Raw genomic sequence first — 5983 nt, 5'->3', positions numbered from 1 at the left:
CAAGGTCCTTGAAGTTGAGTACTTTGACTGTTTGATGAGGATGTAATTTAAAATGTTAGCAAAGGCTGCCTGGGTCCAGGAAATATGAATCACTGTGTCTGCTGGCTCATAGCCATCTTCTGAAGGAACTGCCCTTGTTCACAGTCTCTACTACCCATATAAAGCCGCCCTTGCTGCCCAAGACTGCCCACTCTTCCTGCCATGGCAGATTGGACTAAGCTGAACTTGTAAGAAAATATGTGCTGGGCCAATCAGATTCTCTCTTTAGATTTTGGAATTGGGACGCTGAGAACCAGGCCATGTAGTTCTAATGAACAGAGCTGAGCGTATTGGACTCCTGGGCTAAGGCCACTTGGCTGGGCCAGGTTCTAAAGGAGTTTTACAAGAAAGTCCAGGGTGGAAAGGATAGAGTGGACCTACAGGGACAAACAGTAGCTTTGGCTTCTTTAATTGAGCTAGCTTGAATAGACTTTTGTACCAAAACTAGAAGAGGTTTAACAAACATCGTGAAATCCAGAGGAAAATAAAAAAATCAGGGCCCAAGTGTTGCCCTGAGGGGCCACCAAAAAAGCAGCCTAATCTCTTCCATGCAGATACATAAGTTTCTCAGATTGGAAAGACCCTAGAGGACAACAGCATCAGCATCATCATAGCTAATATTTTCTGAGAAATTAAGATAAGTCAGGTCCTTTGCCACATTCTACTGGCCGAAGCAAAGGAGTCCAAGCTATTCTACTAGAAGATGAGACACATGGCCCTGTCACCCTGTGATCAATAGCCAACCACTGAAGGTGTGACTGAGGCCATCCTAGATGAGACAGCTCTTAGCAGATAAATGAATGAGACTCCTGGATCAGGCAGCCCCCAAACAACCCACTTGCTAAACAGATGCATGACTGAGTCCAGCCAAGATCAGCCAGACCTGGCCCAGATCAGCAGAACCACCCAGCTGACCCACAGACTTATGAGCTAAATAATAGCTTAGGCTTTTTAAAGCCTCTATGTTTTGGTAGGTTCCTTAGGTGGCAACAGCTGCAGATGCAGAGGATCTGAAACTTGAACAGAAGACCATCTGACTTCAATGACCAGTGAATGTTTTCAAATCCAGTGCACACTAGCCTGGCTAATGCAATGCCTTCCTTCTGAGAAGCAGCATAAAAGTGAAGATTATAGGCCACTTACAAAAGTGTCACCAGCTGTTTGTCAAATGCAGATTCAGCCCCTTATCCCAGACCTACTGAATGAGACTCTCCTGGCAAGGAAGGAGGATCTTAGAATCTACAGTTTAAACAAAGTTTCCAGACAATTTTCATGCACATTAACGTTTTAGAATTGTTGCTCTAAACTCCTCTGCTAAGACTTTGAAACACAATGAAGATTTGCGTTTTCTCACTCTGGTATTGCTTTCTCCTTGGGTGGTCCCCTGGGCTTATTTGCATAAGATTTTAGGTCAGAAGGATACTTTGGCATCTTTTCTTCAGAGATAGTGTTGACATAGCCACTAACTTTTTGATGGAAATAGAGTATAAACCAATGAATGAACCAACCCAGATGATACCATGATTTCTTTTACGTGTATCAACATGTTACTTACTCCTTGACTAAATACTGGAAAATCAGTTTTTCCTGACCCTATAGTCCTATACATATATGGTCTTATGCTAGATACAGAAATGGAGATGTGGAGTAAGGAGGGCATTTACCAACAATATTAACTTGTCTTTATTGTTATTATCAATAACATTATTATTTTCCCAAAACAAGCACTAAGAGGAATAGGAAGTGACTTGACCCGAACTTGACTTTGAGTTTGTTCATTCTGAACTAGCCTTAGCAAGAACATTTGTTCACCTCTGAAGTAGCCATTAGAATTGTGGGAATATTTCACTAATGCTACATTCTCAAGTTCAACAAACTCTACTCAAAAGTCTAAAATCTCTGCCCTGGTCGGTTTCTCAGTGGTTAGAGTGTAGGGTCTTGGGTTTGATTCCGGTCAAGGGCACATACCTGGGTTGCAGGTGCAACCTCCGGCCCTGGTCGGGGTCATGCAGGAGGCAACCAATCAACATGTCTCTCTCACATCAATGTTTCTCTCTCTCTCTCTCTTTCTCCTCCCCCTCCATCTCTCTCTAAAAAAAAAAATCAATGGAAAACTATCTTTGGGTGAGGATTAACAACAACAACAAAAAAGTTTAAAGTGTCTTAGTTTGATGTCTTTTTGGCTGATTTGTTTCATGGTATGTTTTATTTTTTGTTGTTTTGTTTTTTTGTCCTCACCCGAGGACATTTTTCCATTTTTTGTTCAGATAGAGTGGGAGGGAGGGAGGGAGGGAGGGAGGGAGGGAGGGAGGGAGGGAGAGAGAGAGAGAGAGAGAGAGAGAGAGAGAGAGAGAGAGAGAGAGAGACATCTACATGAAAGGGACACATCGAGTGGTTGCCACCTGCACGACCAACCAGGGCTGGGGACAAACTGCAACTGAGGTACATGCCCTTAGCGGGAACTGAACCCGGGACTCTCCGGACCACAGGCGACGCTCTAACCGCTGAGCCAAACATGCCAGAGCTCATGGTATGTTTTATAGAAGACTTGTTCATCAAGAGTAGAAAAAGGGCCCTGGCCGGTAAGGCTCAGCGGTTAGAGAATCGGCCTGCAGTCCAGAGAGTCCCAGGTTCGGTTCCTGCTAAGGGCACGTACCTCGGTTGCAGTTTGTCCCCGGCCCTGGTTGGTCGTGCGGGTGGCAACCACTCAATGTGTCCCTTTCATGTCGATGTTTCTCTCTCTGTCTCCCCCCCACTCTATCTGAACAGAAAACGGAAAAGTGTCCTCTGGTGAGAAAAAAAAAAAGAGTACAAAAAGGGGAAAAAATATATAACAGAAGGAAACTACTACAAAAAGTGCTGTTGGAAGCCTGTTCCTCTTCAGATGACACCAGTGCTTAGAACTTTTGATTCAAAGTTCTTTGTTTCCTACAAACATTATTTTTTCACTGTTTCAAAGGTGGAAGAGGCTCTGAATAGCCTGAGTGCTGTGCTTTTTAAAACCTGCTGGACAGCTTCTCATTTCTAACAGTACTGAAATTTTGCCATGCCAGACTGTGTATGACAAACCGCAAAACATATGCATAAAAAAATCTAGACTCTTCTAACTATGCCAATCGTGGGTAAAAAGTTACTTCTGGAGCCGCGCAGCTGTTGAAATCAGTCATATTTACAATTTTTACAAATGAGTTTATTTTAATAAAAACAAGTTACTTTGTGAGCATGATTTCTAAACAGATTTATGTGGGCTGGCACAATCTGCTATGTGAAACATATATTCATATTGCTTAGGTCTGCAACCAGTTTTTTTTTTTTTTCTTGAGAGAGAGTCTTGCTTTGTACAAGGATACCAAATAATTGGCAGCAATTCAGCTAAGGGCACTGTTCTCAGCAATGTGCTACTAAAATTGTTTTCCTGGACAGAATTGCCCTGTGGATATGGCCCTAACTTGGGAGGACTCTGGGCTGCTAGCATTAGGCAGTGAACCAGACAGGCAGCTTATAGAAAGACGGAGATAACTCTATAAACCAATGCTAAAAAGAGGGGGAAGAGGGGAGGAGGAGGAAGAGTGGAAGAAAAGGAAGAAAAGAAGAGGGAGAGGAAGGGAGGTGGGAGGGAGGGGGAAGAGAGAGAGATGGAATTTATATTCATCAGTCCATACCCTTTAAGGGGTCTCTTTATGTATCTGTCCCTTGTGGCTCAATGTTTTTATGTTCATGTTTTTTGCTTGCTTATTAGACTGTAATCTCCTTGAAGACAGTAATATTGCCTGACTCAGTTTTGCATCCCCCACAGTGCCTGGCACATGCTGCTGCTCAAAAACCATTGTCAAATGCATGAACAAAAGAATGAATTTCTGGTCCTGGCCGGTTTGGCTCAGCGGTAGAGCCTCGGCCCCGGACAACTGAGTTGCGGGTTCGATTCTGGTCAAGGGCACGTACCTCAGTTGTGGTTGGTCCTGAGGGAGGCAACCAGTCCATGTGTCCCTCTCCCTCTCACGTAGATGTTTCTCTCTCCCTTTCTCTCCCTCTCTCTCCCTCCCACTCTATCTGAAGATAAATGGAAAAATATCCTCCGGTGAGGATGAAAAGTTCTGTATCTGAAGCATTTCCTTTCCTCAGAGATCAGTCCTAAAGAGAGATTCTCAGTGGGCACAGTACTGCCTCCTAGAAGGTATACTGAAATTCTGTGGGGGCAGTAATTGATGTATTTATTTACATAGTGAAAACCATATTGTTTTATTATTTTTACTGATATTAATATAGCATTTTAGGATCAATGACTTTCTCTTTTTTTACCTTGATATTATTGGAACATTGACTTCTTGAACTTATTTGTGGACAAAGCTTGCATTATCTATGAATTTAATTCCAGGAGAGTAAATTAATGTTAAATATTTGTTGTAAATACAAGGTGTTGAGTATGGCAGGATTGAGTATTTCTGTTTATAATCTTTTTTTTTTTTTTAACCCTCACCCGAGGATAAGCATTTACCTTCAGATAGAGTGGGAGGGAGAGAAAGAGGAAGAGAGAGAGAGAAACATTGACGTGAGAGACACATCCAGTGGTTGCCACCCACACGACCCCAACCGGGCCAGGGACAAACTGCAACCGAGGTACGTACGTCCCTTAGCGGAAACCGAACCGGGACTCTGCTCTAACCGTTGAACAAAACTGCCCAGGCGCGAGTACCTCTGATTATAAGATCATTAAGCTTTGCTTGCTTCTGCTTCCACAAGTTCTAGGATTCTAAGATGAAACATACAAATAAAAAGAAGCTGGTGTGCATTGATTTCAACAATTAGGCGTTCACTGTAAGCTACTGCATATTTTAGGATTAATGGGGCTCAGAGGAGCACTGCTATCAAAGCACAGAGGGTCCGCAACTGGGGTGTCGGTGGAGGATGAACATCAAGGCACCATAGAGTTCTCATAGGTCCAGGCCTGTGAATCTGTGCAGAGTAGCTTGGAGGGTGAGTCGTTGCTCTTTGCTTTGGTTTGTACTTTTCTTCATTTTAAAAATGATGTGGGGGTGGATGGGAAGTGAGTGAGGAGGGGCCATGACGCTGCCTGGTTTTCCCCGAAGCCTGGGCCCTCAGCTGGCCCCCTCTTCGGGGCTGGTTCACACTGAAGCTGTCGGGATTTGAGGACCACAACTTGCAAAGAAAGCCCTCAGGAAAGGGACTCCTGAGGAGGGAAAGGAGGGCTTTCGGGGAGCAGAGGGTGCCTCCCTCTTGCACGGCGGTTCGGCGGTTCCAAGAGAGGTTGAACTAAACTTTTGGTGTCAGCGAATAGAGCTGCAGCCAGGGGTGGAGTAGGGACCCTGGAGGCAAGAAGAGGCGGGGCGTCGGTTGACAGGTGGTGGGGCTTCGGGCTAGACTAGAGACGGGCCTCGGGAAGGTGGGGCTTCTATTGACAGAGGGCGTGGCTTTTGCTTAAAGGGGCGGGGTTTGAACAGAACTGCTGACAGGAAAGGGGCTATTGTAAGAAGTATTTCTCACGGCACGGCGGTGACAATAGGAAGGCGGAGCGCTCAGGGGGCGTGGTCACAAGTGACAGGCGGGGCTGCCTGTGGATAGACCTGAGTGAAGGCCTGGCTTTGGTTGATGGAGGGTGGAGCTATCGCGGAAAGGGGCGGGACCACTTCGAGACCTGGAGAAGGAACGGCTTTTGTGGATGGGGGCGGGGCTTCCTCAGATCTGGGCGGGGCTTCTGTTGACAGAGGGGCGGGGCGGCTCCTACCTCCCGGCATGGGCCAATCCCGGGCGTAAAGGCCGGGGTCGAACCCCAGGGGAGCAGCAGGGTCCGGGAGCCGAGAGCCGGGCGCGGAGCGGGGTGGGGGCGCGCAGAGGGCGCGCGCGTGGGCGGGCCCCGCCTCAGCCCGCTCTTCTCCTGCCACCGCCCACAGCCGGCCGCTGGGGCGCGCGCCTCGTCTCTCTCCCC

Source organism: Molossus molossus, unplaced genomic scaffold (genome assembly GCF_014108415.1).
Source record: "Molossus molossus isolate mMolMol1 unplaced genomic scaffold, mMolMol1.p scaffold_m16_p_16, whole genome shotgun sequence".
NCBI classification, from domain to species: Eukaryota; Metazoa; Chordata; class Mammalia; order Chiroptera; family Molossidae; genus Molossus; species Molossus molossus.
Note: the sequence above shows the minus strand (reverse complement) of the source record.